The 12,120-nt window shown below is 56.6% G+C and overlaps 24 non-coding genes and 3 pseudogenes across 24 annotated transcripts; all 27 read left to right on the forward strand.

Annotated features, from left to right (window-relative positions):
• The first annotated feature begins 35 nt into the window (after positions 1-35).
• Positions 36-144, forward strand: LOC145345722 (5S ribosomal RNA; annotated as a pseudogene).
• A 333-nt stretch (positions 145-477) lies between these two features.
• On the forward strand, positions 478-596 carry LOC145345893 (5S ribosomal RNA). Its single transcript, XR_013887263.1, has one exon. It is a non-coding gene; the product is annotated as a 5S ribosomal RNA (ribosomal RNA).
• Positions 597-929: 333 nt separating this feature from the next.
• Positions 930-1,048, forward strand: LOC145346330 (5S ribosomal RNA). Its single transcript, XR_013887682.1, has one exon. It is a non-coding gene; the product is annotated as a 5S ribosomal RNA (ribosomal RNA).
• Positions 1,049-1,381: 333 nt separating this feature from the next.
• LOC145346050 (5S ribosomal RNA) lies at positions 1,382-1,500 on the forward strand. Its single transcript, XR_013887413.1, has one exon. It is a non-coding gene; the product is annotated as a 5S ribosomal RNA (ribosomal RNA).
• A 333-nt stretch (positions 1,501-1,833) lies between these two features.
• LOC145346301 (5S ribosomal RNA) lies at positions 1,834-1,952 on the forward strand. The gene has a single exon (XR_013887655.1). It is a non-coding gene; the product is annotated as a 5S ribosomal RNA (ribosomal RNA).
• Positions 1,953-2,285: 333 nt separating this feature from the next.
• LOC145346117 (5S ribosomal RNA) lies at positions 2,286-2,404 on the forward strand. Its single transcript, XR_013887479.1, has one exon. It is a non-coding gene; the product is annotated as a 5S ribosomal RNA (ribosomal RNA).
• A 333-nt stretch (positions 2,405-2,737) lies between these two features.
• Positions 2,738-2,856, forward strand: LOC145346280 (5S ribosomal RNA). Its single transcript, XR_013887634.1, has one exon. It is a non-coding gene; the product is annotated as a 5S ribosomal RNA (ribosomal RNA).
• Positions 2,857-3,189: 333 nt separating this feature from the next.
• LOC145346051 (5S ribosomal RNA) lies at positions 3,190-3,308 on the forward strand. Its single transcript, XR_013887414.1, has one exon. It is a non-coding gene; the product is annotated as a 5S ribosomal RNA (ribosomal RNA).
• Positions 3,309-3,641: 333 nt separating this feature from the next.
• On the forward strand, positions 3,642-3,760 carry LOC145346081 (5S ribosomal RNA). Its single transcript, XR_013887444.1, has one exon. It is a non-coding gene; the product is annotated as a 5S ribosomal RNA (ribosomal RNA).
• A 333-nt stretch (positions 3,761-4,093) lies between these two features.
• LOC145346118 (5S ribosomal RNA) lies at positions 4,094-4,212 on the forward strand. Its single transcript, XR_013887480.1, has one exon. It is a non-coding gene; the product is annotated as a 5S ribosomal RNA (ribosomal RNA).
• A 333-nt stretch (positions 4,213-4,545) lies between these two features.
• On the forward strand, positions 4,546-4,664 carry LOC145346201 (5S ribosomal RNA). The gene has a single exon (XR_013887558.1). It is a non-coding gene; the product is annotated as a 5S ribosomal RNA (ribosomal RNA).
• Positions 4,665-4,997: 333 nt separating this feature from the next.
• On the forward strand, positions 4,998-5,116 carry LOC145346052 (5S ribosomal RNA). Its single transcript, XR_013887415.1, has one exon. It is a non-coding gene; the product is annotated as a 5S ribosomal RNA (ribosomal RNA).
• Positions 5,117-5,449: 333 nt separating this feature from the next.
• Positions 5,450-5,568, forward strand: LOC145345894 (5S ribosomal RNA). Its single transcript, XR_013887264.1, has one exon. It is a non-coding gene; the product is annotated as a 5S ribosomal RNA (ribosomal RNA).
• Positions 5,569-5,901: 333 nt separating this feature from the next.
• Positions 5,902-6,020, forward strand: LOC145346053 (5S ribosomal RNA). The gene has a single exon (XR_013887416.1). It is a non-coding gene; the product is annotated as a 5S ribosomal RNA (ribosomal RNA).
• A 333-nt stretch (positions 6,021-6,353) lies between these two features.
• On the forward strand, positions 6,354-6,462 carry LOC145345723 (5S ribosomal RNA; annotated as a pseudogene).
• A 333-nt stretch (positions 6,463-6,795) lies between these two features.
• Positions 6,796-6,904, forward strand: LOC145345725 (5S ribosomal RNA; annotated as a pseudogene).
• Positions 6,905-7,237: 333 nt separating this feature from the next.
• On the forward strand, positions 7,238-7,356 carry LOC145345895 (5S ribosomal RNA). Its single transcript, XR_013887265.1, has one exon. It is a non-coding gene; the product is annotated as a 5S ribosomal RNA (ribosomal RNA).
• A 333-nt stretch (positions 7,357-7,689) lies between these two features.
• On the forward strand, positions 7,690-7,808 carry LOC145345896 (5S ribosomal RNA). The gene has a single exon (XR_013887266.1). It is a non-coding gene; the product is annotated as a 5S ribosomal RNA (ribosomal RNA).
• Positions 7,809-8,141: 333 nt separating this feature from the next.
• LOC145345897 (5S ribosomal RNA) lies at positions 8,142-8,260 on the forward strand. The gene has a single exon (XR_013887267.1). It is a non-coding gene; the product is annotated as a 5S ribosomal RNA (ribosomal RNA).
• Positions 8,261-8,593: 333 nt separating this feature from the next.
• Positions 8,594-8,712, forward strand: LOC145346282 (5S ribosomal RNA). Its single transcript, XR_013887636.1, has one exon. It is a non-coding gene; the product is annotated as a 5S ribosomal RNA (ribosomal RNA).
• Positions 8,713-9,045: 333 nt separating this feature from the next.
• Positions 9,046-9,164, forward strand: LOC145346054 (5S ribosomal RNA). Its single transcript, XR_013887417.1, has one exon. It is a non-coding gene; the product is annotated as a 5S ribosomal RNA (ribosomal RNA).
• Positions 9,165-9,497: 333 nt separating this feature from the next.
• On the forward strand, positions 9,498-9,616 carry LOC145345680 (5S ribosomal RNA). The gene has a single exon (XR_013887136.1). It is a non-coding gene; the product is annotated as a 5S ribosomal RNA (ribosomal RNA).
• Positions 9,617-9,949: 333 nt separating this feature from the next.
• On the forward strand, positions 9,950-10,068 carry LOC145346056 (5S ribosomal RNA). The gene has a single exon (XR_013887419.1). It is a non-coding gene; the product is annotated as a 5S ribosomal RNA (ribosomal RNA).
• Positions 10,069-10,401: 333 nt separating this feature from the next.
• On the forward strand, positions 10,402-10,520 carry LOC145346302 (5S ribosomal RNA). Its single transcript, XR_013887656.1, has one exon. It is a non-coding gene; the product is annotated as a 5S ribosomal RNA (ribosomal RNA).
• A 333-nt stretch (positions 10,521-10,853) lies between these two features.
• Positions 10,854-10,972, forward strand: LOC145346120 (5S ribosomal RNA). The gene has a single exon (XR_013887481.1). It is a non-coding gene; the product is annotated as a 5S ribosomal RNA (ribosomal RNA).
• Positions 10,973-11,305: 333 nt separating this feature from the next.
• On the forward strand, positions 11,306-11,424 carry LOC145346283 (5S ribosomal RNA). Its single transcript, XR_013887637.1, has one exon. It is a non-coding gene; the product is annotated as a 5S ribosomal RNA (ribosomal RNA).
• A 333-nt stretch (positions 11,425-11,757) lies between these two features.
• LOC145346057 (5S ribosomal RNA) lies at positions 11,758-11,876 on the forward strand. Its single transcript, XR_013887420.1, has one exon. It is a non-coding gene; the product is annotated as a 5S ribosomal RNA (ribosomal RNA).
• The last annotated feature ends 244 nt before the right edge of the window (positions 11,877-12,120 follow it).

Genomic DNA, 12,120 nt, shown 5'->3' on the forward strand with positions numbered 1-12,120 from the left:
TGAGCGTGAAAAGGCCAGAAATGAGAGCAGCCAGCGCCTACGGCCATACTAGCCTGAAAACGTCTGATCTCGGAAGCTAAGCAGGCTCAGGCCTGGTTAGTACTTGGATGGGAGACCGCCTGGGAATACCAGGTGCCGTAGGCTTTTGCTGCCAGCCGGGGCTGCCCGCAACGCCGGCTGTCGGCCCAGAGGCGGCTCACGTTTTGGCTGAGGAACTTTGCTGGTGATTTGTGGGAGAAGTCGGAACAGCAATACCCAGGAAGAAGTGCCAAGCAGACTATCTCTGGTGTCTCAGTGCTCAGGCCAGCAATATCCACCAAGAAGTGACAAGCGCAGTATCTCTGCTGATTCAGGGAGCTTTGCCCCAAACACTGCGTCAGTGTTTCCCTCCCTCCCTCCTCCTCTGACCACAGCACAAAGCCAATTGTCGGCATCTGAGTTGTGAGCGTGAAAAGGCCAGAAATGAGAGCAGCCAGCGCCTACGGCCATACTAGCCTGAAAACGCCCGATCTCGTCTGATCTCGGAAGCTAAGCAGGCTCAGGCCTGGTTAGTACTTGGATGGGAGACCGCCTGGGAATACCAGGTGCCGTAGGCTTTTGCTGCCAGCCGGGGCTGCCCGCAACGCCGGCTGTCGGCCTAGGGGCGGCTCACGTTTTGGCTGAGGAACTTTGCTGGTGATTTGTGGGAGAAGTCGGAACAGCAATACCCAGGAAGAAGTGCCAAGCAGACTATCTCTGGTGTCTCAGTGCTCAGGCCAGCAATATCCACCAAGAAGTGACAAGCGCAGTATCTCTGCTGATTCAGGGAGCTTTGCCCCAAACACTGCGTCAGTGTTTCCCTCCCTCCCTCCTCCTCTGACCACAGCACAAAGCCAATTGTCGGCATCTGAGTTGTGAGCGTGAAAAGGCCAGAAATGAGAGCAGCCAGCGCCTACGGCCATACTAGCCTGAAAACGCCCGATCTGGTCTGATCTCGGAAGCTAAGCAGGCTCAGGCCTGGTTAGTACTTGGATGGGAGACCGCCTGGGAATACCAGGTGCCGTCGGCTTTTGCTGCCAGCCGGGGCTGCCCGCAACACCGGCTGTCGGCCCAGAGGCGGCTCACGTTTTGGCTGAGGAACTTTGCTGGTGATTTGTGGGAGAAGTCGGAACAGCAATACCCAGGAAGAAGTGCCAAGCAGACTATCTCTGGTGTCTCAGTGCTCAGGCCAGCAATATCCACCAAGAAGTGACAAGCGCAGTATCTCTGCTGATTCAGGGAGCTTTGCCCCAAACACTGCGTCAGTGTTTCCCTCCCTCCCTCCTCCTCTGACCACAGCACAAAGCCAATTGTCGGCATCTGAGTTGTGAGCGTGAAAAGGCCAGAAATGAGAGCCGCCAGTGCCTACGGCCATACTAGCCTGAAAACGCCCGATCTCGTCTGATCTCGGAAGCTAAGCAGGCTCAGGCCTGGTTAGTACTTGGATGGGAGTCCGCCTGGGAATACCAGGTGCCGTAGGCTTTTGCTGCCAGCCGGGGCTGCCCGCAACGCCGGCTGTCGGCCCAGAGGCGGCTCACGTTTTGGCTGAGGAACTTTGCTGGTGATTTGTGGGAGAAGTCGGAACAGCAATACCCAGGAAGAAGTGCCAAGCAGACTATCTCTGGTGTCTCAGTGCTCAGGCCAGCAATATCCACCAAGAAGTGACAAGCGCAGTATCTCTGCTGATTCAGGGAGCTTTGCCCCAAACACTGCGTCAGTGTTTCCCTCCCTCCCTCCTCCTCTGACCACAGCACAAAGCCAATTGTCGGCATCTGAGTTGTGAGCGTGAAAAGGCCAGAAATGAGAGCAGCCAGCGCCTACGGCCATACTAGCCTGAAAACGCCCGATCTCGTCTGATCTCGGAAGCTAAGCAGGCTCAGGCCTGGTTAGTACTTGGATGGGAGACCGCCTGGGAATACCAGCTGCCGTAGGCTTTTGCTGCCAGCCGGGGCTGCCCGCAACGCCGGCTGTCGGCCCAGGGGCGGCTCACGTTTTGGCTGAGGAACTTTGCTGGTGATTTGTGGGAGAAGTCGGAACAGCAATACCCAGGAAGAAGTGCCAAGCAGACTATCTCTGGTGTCTCAGTGCTCAGGCCAGCAATATCCACCAAGAAGTGACAAGCGCAGTATCTCTGCTGATTCAGGGAGCTTTGCCCCAAACACTGCGTCAGTGTTTCCCTCCCTCCCTCCTCCTCTGACCACAGCACAAAGCCAATTGTCGGCATCTGAGTTGTGAGCGTGAAAAGGCCAGAAATGAGAGCAGCCAGCGCCTACGGCCATACTAGCCTGAAAACGCCCGATCTCGTCTGATCTCGGAAGCTAAGCAGGCTCAGGCCTGGTTAGTACTTGGATGGGAGACCGCCTGGGAATACCAGGTGCCGTCGGCTTTTGCTGCCAGCCGGGGCTGCCCGCAACACCGGCTGTCGGCCCAGAGGCGGCTCACGTTTTGGCTGAGGAACTTTGCTGGTGATTTGTGGGAGAAGTCGGAACAGCAATACCCAGGAAGAAGTGCCAAGCAGACTATCTCTGGTGTCTCAGTGCTCAGGCCAGCAATATCCACCAAGAAGTGACAAGCGCAGTATCTCTGCTGATTCAGGGAGCTTTGCCCCAAACACTGCGTCAGTGTTTCCCTCCCTCCCTCCTCCTCTGACCACAGCACAAAGCCAATTGTCGGCATCTGAGTTGTGAGCGTGAAAAGGCCAGAAATGAGAGCAGCCAGCGCCTACGGCCATACTAGCCTGAAAACGCCCGATCTCGTCTGATCTCGGAAGCTAAGCAGGCTCAGGCCTGGTTAGTACTTGGATGCGAGACCGCCTGGGAATACCAGGTGCCGTAGGCTTTTGCTGCCAGCCGGGGCTGCCCGCAACGCCGGCTGTCGGCCCAGGGGCGGCTCACGTTTTGGCTGAGGAACTTTGCTGGTGATTTGTGGGAGAAGTCGGAACAGCAATACCCAGGAAGAAGTGCCAAGCAGACTATCTCTGGTGTCTCAGTGCTCAGGCCAGCAATATCCACCAAGAAGTGACAAGCGCAGTATCTCTGCTGATTCAGGGAGCTTTGCCCCAAACACTGCGTCAGTGTTTCCCTCCCTCCCTCCTCCTCTGACCACAGCACAAAGCCAATTGTCGGCATCTGAGTTGTGAGCGTGAAAATGCCAGAAATGAGAGCAGCCAGTGCCTACGGCCATACTAGCCTGAAAACGCCCGATCTCGTCTGATCTCGGAAGCTAAGCAGGCTCAGGCCTGGTTAGTACTTGGATGGGAGTCCGCCTGGGAATACCAGGTGCCGTAGGCTTTTGCTGCCAGCCGGGGCTGCCCGCAACGCCGGCTGTCGGCCCAGAGGCGGCTCACGTTTTGGCTGAGGAACTTTGCTGGTGATTTGTGGGAGAAGTCGGAACAGCAATACCCAGGAAGAAGTGCCAAGCAGACTATCTCTGGTGTCTCAGTGCTCAGGCCAGCAATATCCACCAAGAAGTGACAAGCGCAGTATCTCTGCTGATTCAGGGAGCTTTGCCCCAAACACTGCGTCAGTGTTTCCCTCCCTCCCTCCTCCTCTGACCACAGCACAAAGCCAATTGTCGGCATCTGAGTTGTGAGCGTGAAAAGGCCAGAAATGAGTGCAGCCAGCGCCTACGGCCATACTAGCCTGAAAACGCCCGATCTCGTCTGATCTCGGAAGCTAAGCAGGCTCAGGCCTGGTTAGTACTTGGATGGGACACCGCCTGGGAATACCAGGTGCCGTAGGCTTTTGCTGCCAGCCGGGGCTGCCCGCAACGCCGGCTGTCGGCCCAGGGGCGGCTCACGTTTTGGCTGAGGAACTTTGCTGGTGATTTGTGGGAGAAGTCGGAACAGCAATACCCAGGAAGAAGTGCCAAGCAGACTATCTCTGGTGTCTCAGTGCTCAGGCCAGCAATATCCACCAAGAAGTGACAAGCGCAGTATCTCTGCTGATTCAGGGAGCTTTGCCCCAAACACTGCGTCAGTGTTTCCCTCCCTCCCTCCTCCTCTGACCACAGCACAAAGCCAATTGTCGGCATCTGAGTTGTGAGCGTGAAAAGGCCAGAAATGAGAGCAGCCAGCGCCTACGGCCATACTAGCCTGAAAACGCCCGATCTCGTCTGATCTCGGAAGCTAAGCAGGCTCAGGCCTGGTTAGTACTTGGATGGGAGACCGCCTGGGAATACCAGGTGCCGTCGGCTTTTGCTGCCAGCCGGGGCTGCCCGCAACACCGGCTGTCGGCCCAGAGGCGGCTCACGTTTTGGCTGAGGAACTTTGCTGGTGATTTGTGGGAGAAGTCGGAACAGCAATACCCAGGAAGAAGTGCCAAGCAGACTATCTCTGGTGTCTCAGTGCTCAGGCCAGCAATATCCACCAAGAAGTGACAAGCGCAGTATCTCTGCTGATTCAGGGAGCTTTGCCCCAAACACTGCGTCAGTGTTTCCCTCCCTCCCTCCTCCTCTGACCACAGCACAAAGCCAATTGTCGGCATCTGAGTTGTGAGCGTGAAAAGGCCAGAAATGAGAGCAGCCAGCGCCTACGGCCATACTAGCCTGAAAACGCCCGATCTGGTCTGATCTCGGAAGCTAAGCAGGCTCAGGCCTGGTTAGTACTTGGATGGGAGACCGCCTGGGAATACCAGGTGCCGTAGGCTTTTGCTGCCAGCCGGGGCTGCCCGCAACGCCGGCTGTCGGCCCAGAGGCGGCTCACGTTTTGGCTGAGGAACTTTGCTGGTGATTTGTGGGAGAAGTCGGAACAGCAATACCCAGGAAGAAGTGCCAAGCAGACTATCTCTGGTGTCTCAGTGCTCAGGCCAGCAATATCCACCAAGAAGTGACAAGCGCAGTATCTCTGCTGATTCAGGGAGCTTTGCCCCAAACACTGCGTCAGTGTTTCCCTCCCTCCCTCCTCCTCTGACCACAGCACAAAGCCAATTGTCGGCATCTGAGTTGTGAGCGTGAAAAGGCCAGAAATGAGAGCAGCCAGCGCCTACGGCCATACTAGCCTGAAAACGCCCGATCTCGTCTGATCTCGGAAGCTAAGCAGGCTCAGGCCTGGTTAGTACTTGGATGGGAGTCCGCCTGGGAATACCAGGTGCCGTAGGCTTTTGCTGCCAGCCGGGGCTGCCCGCAACGCCGGCTGTCGGCCCAGAGGCGGCTCACGTTTTGGCTGAGGAACTTTGCTGGTGATTTGTGGGAGAAGTCGGAACAGCAATACCCAGGAAGAAGTGCCAAGCAGACTATCTCTGGTGTCTCAGTGCTCAGGCCAGCAATATCCACCAAGAAGTGACAAGCGCAGTATCTCTGCTGATTCAGGGAGCTTTGCCCCAAACACTGCGTCAGTGTTTCCCTCCCTCCCTCCTCCTCTGACCACAGCACAAAGCCAATTGTCGGCATCTGAGTTGTGAGCGTGAAAAGGCCAGAAATGAGAGCAGCCAGCGCCTACGGCCATACTAGCCTGAAAACGCCCGATCTCGTCTGATCTCGGAAGCTAAGCAGGCTCAGGCCTGGTTAGTACTTGGATGGGAGACCGCCTGGGAATACCAGGTGCCGTAGGCTTTTGCTGCCAGCCGGGGCTGCCCGCAACGCCGGCTGTCGGCCCAGAGGCGGCTCACGTTTTGGCTGAGGAACTTTGCTGGTGATTTGTGGGAGAAGTCGGAACAGCAATACCCAGGAAGAAGTGCCAAGCAGACTATCTCTGGTGTCTCAGTGCTCAGGCCAGCAATATCCACCAAGAAGTGACAAGCGCAGTATCTCTGCTGATTCAGGGAGCTTTGCCCCAAACACTGCGTCAGTGTTTCCCTCCCTCCCTCCTCCTCTGACCACAGCACAAAGCCAATTGTCGGCATCTGAGTTGTGAGCGTGAAAAGGCCAGAAATGAGAGCAGCCAGCGCCTACGGCCATACTAGCCTGAAAACGCCCGATCTCGTCTGATCTCGGAAGCTAAGCAGGCTCAGGCCTGGTTAGTACTTGGATGGGAGTCCGCCTGGGAATACCAGGTGCCGTAGGCTTTTGCTGCCAGCCGGGGCTGCCCGCAACGCCGGCTGTCGGCCCAGAGGCGGCTCACGTTTTGGCTGAGGAACTTTGCTGGTGATTTGTGGGAGAAGTCGGAACAGCAATACCCAGGAAGAAGTGCCAAGCAGACTATCTCTGGTGTCTCAGTGCTCAGGCCAGCAATATCCACCAAGAAGTGACAAGCGCAGTATCTCTGCTGATTCAGGGAGCTTTGCCCCAAACACTGCGTCAGTGTTTCCCTCCCTCCCTCCTCCTCTGACCACAGCACAAAGCCAATTGTCGGCATCTGAGTTGTGAGCGTGAAAAGGCCAGAAATGAGAGCAGCCAGCGCCTACGGCCATACTAGCCTGAAAACGTCTGATCTCGGAAGCTAAGCAGGCTCAGGCCTGGTTAGTACTTGGATGGGAGACCGCCTGGGAATACCAGGTGCCGTAGGCTTTTGCTGCCAGCCGGGGCTGCCCGCAACGCCGGCTGTCGGCCCAGAGGCGGCTCACGTTTTGGCTGAGGAACTTTGCTGGTGATTTGTGGGAGAAGTCGGAACAGCAATACCCAGGAAGAAGTGCCAAGCAGACTATCTCTGGTGTCTCAGTGCTCAGGCCAGCAATATCCACCAAGAAGTGACAAGCGCAGTATCTCTGCTGATTCAGGGAGCTTTGCCCCAAACACTGCGTCAGTGTTTCCCTCCCTCCCTCCTCCTCTGACCACAGCACAAAGCCAATTGTCGGCATCTGAGTTGTGAGCGTGAAAAGGCCAGAAATGAGAGCAGCCAGCGCCTACGGCCATACTAGCCTGAAAACGTCTGATCTCGGAAGCTAAGCAGGCTCAGGCCTGGTTAGTACTTGGATGGGAGACCGCCTGGGAATACCAGGTGCCGTAGGCTTTTGCTGCCAGCCGGGGCTGCCCGCAACGCCGGCTGTCGGCCCAGAGGCGGCTCACGTTTTGGCTGAGGAACTTTGCTGGTGATTTGTGGGAGAAGTCGGAACAGCAATACCCAGGAAGAAGTGCCAAGCAGACTATCTCTGGTGTCTCAGTGCTCAGGCCAGCAATATCCACCAAGAAGTGACAAGCGCAGTATCTCTGCTGATTCAGGGAGCTTTGCCCCAAACACTGCGTCAGTGTTTCCCTCCCTCCCTCCTCCTCTGACCACAGCACAAAGCCAATTGTCGGCATCTGAGTTGTGAGCGTGAAAAGGCCAGAAATGAGAGCAGCCAGCGCCTACGGCCATACTAGCCTGAAAACGCCCGATCTCGTCTGATCTCGGAAGCTAAGCAGGCTCAGGCCTGGTTAGTACTTGGATGGGAGACCGCCTGGGAATACCAGGTGCCGTAGGCTTTTGCTGCCAGCCGGGGCTGCCCGCAACGCCGGCTGTCGGCCCAGGGGCGGCTCACGTTTTGGCTGAGGAACTTTGCTGGTGATTTGTGGGAGAAGTCGGAACAGCAATACCCAGGAAGAAGTGCCAAGCAGACTATCTCTGGTGTCTCAGTGCTCAGGCCAGCAATATCCACCAAGAAGTGACAAGCGCAGTATCTCTGCTGATTCAGGGAGCTTTGCCCCAAACACTGCGTCAGTGTTTCCCTCCCTCCCTCCTCCTCTGACCACAGCACAAAGCCAATTGTCGGCATCTGAGTTGTGAGCGTGAAAAGGCCAGAAATGAGAGCAGCCAGCGCCTACGGCCATACTAGCCTGAAAACGCCCGATCTCGTCTGATCTCGGAAGCTAAGCAGGCTCAGGCCTGGTTAGTACTTGGATGGGAGACCGCCTGGGAATACCAGGTGCCGTAGGCTTTTGCTGCCAGCCGGGGCTGCCCGCAACGCCGGCTGTCGGCCCAGGGGCGGCTCACGTTTTGGCTGAGGAACTTTGCTGGTGATTTGTGGGAGAAGTCGGAACAGCAATACCCAGGAAGAAGTGCCAAGCAGACTATCTCTGGTGTCTCAGTGCTCAGGCCAGCAATATCCACCAAGAAGTGACAAGCGCAGTATCTCTGCTGATTCAGGGAGCTTTGCCCCAAACACTGCGTCAGTGTTTCCCTCCCTCCCTCCTCCTCTGACCACAGCACAAAGCCAATTGTCGGCATCTGAGTTGTGAGCGTGAAAAGGCCAGAAATGAGAGCAGCCAGCGCCTACGGCCATACTAGCCTGAAAACGCCCGATCTCGTCTGATCTCGGAAGCTAAGCAGGCTCAGGCCTGGTTAGTACTTGGATGGGAGACCGCCTGGGAATACCAGGTGCCGTAGGCTTTTGCTGCCAGCCGGGGCTGCCCGCAACGCCGGCTGTCGGCCCAGAGGCGGCTCACGTTTTGGCTGAGGAACTTTGCTGGTGATTTGTGGGAGAAGTCGGAACAGCAATACCCAGGAAGAAGTGCCAAGCAGACTATCTCTGGTGTCTCAGTGCTCAGGCCAGCAATATCCACCAAGAAGTGACAAGCGCAGTATCTCTGCTGATTCAGGGAGCTTTGCCCCAAACACTGCGTCAGTGTTTCCCTCCCTCCCTCCTCCTCTGACCACAGCACAAAGCCAATTGTCGGCATCTGAGTTGTGAGCGTGAAAAGGCCAGAAATGAGAGCAGCCAGCGCCTACGGCCATACTAGCCTGAAAACGCCCGATCTCGTCTGATCTCGGAAGCTAAGCAGGCTCAGGCCTGGTTAGTACTTGGATGCGAGACCGCCTGGGAATACCAGGTGCCGTAGGCTTTTGCTGCCAGCCGGGGCTGCCCGCAACGCCGGCTGTCGGCCCAGGGGCGGCTCACGTTTTGGCTGAGGAACTTTGCTGGTGATTTGTGGGAGAAGTCGGAACAGCAATACCCAGGAAGAAGTGCCAAGCAGACTATCTCTGGTGTCTCAGTGCTCAGGCCAGCAATATCCACCAAGAAGTGACAAGCGCAGTATCTCTGCTGATTCAGGGAGCTTTGCCCCAAACACTGCGTCAGTGTTTCCCTCCCTCCCTCCTCCTCTGACCACAGCACAAAGCCAATTGTCGGCATCTGAGTTGTGAGCGTGAAAAGGCCAGAAATGAGAGCAGCCAGTGCCTACGGCCATACTAGCCTGAAAACGCCCGATCTCGTCTGATCTCGGAAGCTAAGCAGGCTCAGGCCTGGTTAGTACTTGGATGGGAGTCCGCCTGGGAATACCAGGTGCCGTAGGCTTTTGCTGCCAGCCGGGGCTGCCCGCAACGCCGGCTGTCGGCCCAGAGGCGGCTCACGTTTTGGCTGAGGAACTTTGCTGGTGATTTGTGGGAGAAGTCGGAACAGCAATACCCAGGAAGAAGTGCCAAGCAGACTATCTCTGGTGTCTCAGTGCTCAGGCCAGCAATATCCACCAAGAAGTGACAAGCGCAGTATCTCTGCTGATTCAGGGAGCTTTGCCCCAAACACTGCGTCAGTGTTTCCCTCCCTCCCTCCTCCTCTGACCACAGCACAAAGCCAATTGTCGGCATCTGAGTTGTGAGCGTGAAAAGGCCAGAAATGAGAGCAGCCAGCGCCTACGGCCATACTAGCCTGAAAACGCCCGATCTCGTCTGATCTCAGAAGCTAAGCAGGCTCCGGCCTGGTTAGTACTTGGATGGGAGACCGCCTGGGAATACCAGGTGCCGTCGGCTTTTGCTGCCAGCCGGGGCTGCCCGCAACACCGGCTGTCGGCCCAGAGGCGGCTCACGTTTTGGCTGAGGAACTTTGCTGGTGATTTGTGGGAGAAGTCGGAACAGCAATACCCAGGAAGAAGTGCCAAGCAGACTATCTCTGGTGTCTCAGTGCTCAGGCCAGCAATATCCACCAAGAAGTGACAAGCGCAGTATCTCTGCTGATTCAGGGAGCTTTGCCCCAAACACTGCGTCAGTGTTTCCCTCCCTCCCTCCTCCTCTGACCACAGCACAAAGCCAATTGTCGGCATCTGAGTTGTGAGCGTGAAAAGGCCAGAAATGAGAGCCGCCAGTGCCTACGGCCATACTAGCCTGAAAACGCCCGATCTCGTCTGATCTCGGAAGCTAAGCAGGCTCAGGCCTGGTTAGTACTTGGATGGGAGTCCGCCTGGGAATACCAGGTGCCGTAGGCTTTTGCTGCCAGCCGGGGCTGCCCGCAACGCCGGCTGTCGGCCCAGAGGCGGCTCACGTTTTGGCTGAGGAACTTTGCTGGTGATTTGTGGGAGAAGTCGGAACAGCAATACCCAGGAAGAAGTGCCAAGCAGACTATCTCTGGTGTCTCAGTGCTCAGGCCAGCAATATCCACCAAGAAGTGACAAGCGCAGTATCTCTGCTGATTCAGGGAGCTTTGCCCCAAACACTGCGTCAGTGTTTCCCTCCCTCCCTCCTCCTCTGACCACAGCACAAAGCCAATTGTCGGCATCTGAGTTGTGAGCGTGAAAAGGCCAGAAATGAGAGCAGCCAGCGCCTACGGCCATACTAGCCTGAAAACGCCCGATCTCGTCTGATCTCGGAAGCTAAGCAGGCTCAGGCCTGGTTAGTACTTGGATGGGAGACCGCCTGGGAATACCAGCTGCCGTAGGCTTTTGCTGCCAGCCGGGGCTGCCCGCAACGCCGGCTGTCGGCCCAGGGGCGGCTCACGTTTTGGCTGAGGAACTTTGCTGGTGATTTGTGGGAGAAGTCGGAACAGCAATACCCAGGAAGAAGTGCCAAGCAGACTATCTCTGGTGTCTCAGTGCTCAGGCCAGCAATATCCACCAAGAAGTGACAAGCGCAGTATCTCTGCTGATTCAGGGAGCTTTGCCCCAAACACTGCGTCAGTGTTTCCCTCCCTCCCTCCTCCTCTGACCACAGCACAAAGCCAATTGTCGGCATCTGAGTTGTGAGCGTGAAAAGGCCAGAAATGAGAGCAGCCAGCGCCTACGGCCATACTAGCCTGAAAACGCCCGATCTCGTCTGATCTCGGAAGCTAAGCAGGCTCAGGCCTGGTTAGTACTTGGATGGGAGACCGCCTGGGAATACCAGGTGCCGTCGGCTTTTGCTGCCAGCCGGGGCTGCCCGCAACACCGGCTGTCGGCCCAGAGGCGGCTCACGTTTTGGCTGAGGAACTTTGCTGGTGATTTGTGGGAGAAGTCGGAACAGCAATACCCAGGAAGAAGTGCCAAGCAGACTATCTCTGGTGTCTCAGTGCTCAGGCCAGCAATATCCACCAAGAAGTGACAAGCGCAGTATCTCTGCTGATTCAGGGAGCTTTGCCCCAAACACTGCGTCAGTGTTTCCCTCCCTCCCTCCTCCTCTGACCACAGCACAAAGCCAATTGTCGGCATCTGAGTTGTGAGCGTGAAAAGGCCAGAAATGAGAGCAGCCAGCGCCTACGGCCATACTAGCCTGAAAACGCCCGATCTCGTCTGATCTCGGAAGCTAAGCAGGCTCAGGCCTGGTTAGTACTTGGATGCGAGACCGCCTGGGAATACCAGGTGCCGTAGGCTTTTGCTGCCAGCCGGGGCTGCCCGCAACGCCGGCTGTCGGCCCAGGGGCGGCTCACGTTTTGGCTGAGGAACTTTGCTGGTGATTTGTGGGAGAAGTCGGAACAGCAATACCCAGGAAGAAGTGCCAAGCAGACTATCTCTGGTGTCTCAGTGCTCAGGCCAGCAATATCCACCAAGAAGTGACAAGCGCAGTATCTCTGCTGATTCAGGGAGCTTTGCCCCAAACACTGCGTCAGTGTTTCCCTCCCTCCCTCCTCCTCTGACCACAGCACAAAGCCAATTGTCGGCATCTGAGTTGTGAGCGTGAAAATGCCAGAAATGAGAGCAACCAGTGCCTACGGCCATACTAGCCTGAAAACGCCCGATCTCGTCTGATCTCGGAAGCTAAGCAGGCTCAGGCCTGGTTAGTACTTGGATGGGAGTCCGCCTGGGAATACCAGGTGCCGTAGGCTTTTGCTGCCAGCCGGGGCTGCCCGCAACGCCGGCTGTCGGCCCAGAGGCGGCTCACGTTTTGGCTGAGGAACTTTGCTGGTGATTTGTGGGAGAAGTCGGAACAGCAATACCCAGGAAGAAGTGCCAAGCAGACTATCTCTGGTGTCTCAGTGCTCAGGCCAGCAATATCCACCAAGAAGTGACAAGCGCAGTATCTCTGCTGATTCAGGGAGCTTTGCCCCAAACACTGCGTCAGTGTTTCCC

The sequence above is a fragment of the Carcharhinus amblyrhynchos genome, chromosome 7 (assembly GCF_965287045.1).
Source record: "Carcharhinus amblyrhynchos chromosome 7, sCarAmb.v2.hapA, whole genome shotgun sequence".
Lineage (NCBI taxonomy): Eukaryota > Metazoa > Chordata > Chondrichthyes > Carcharhiniformes > Carcharhinidae > Carcharhinus > Carcharhinus amblyrhynchos.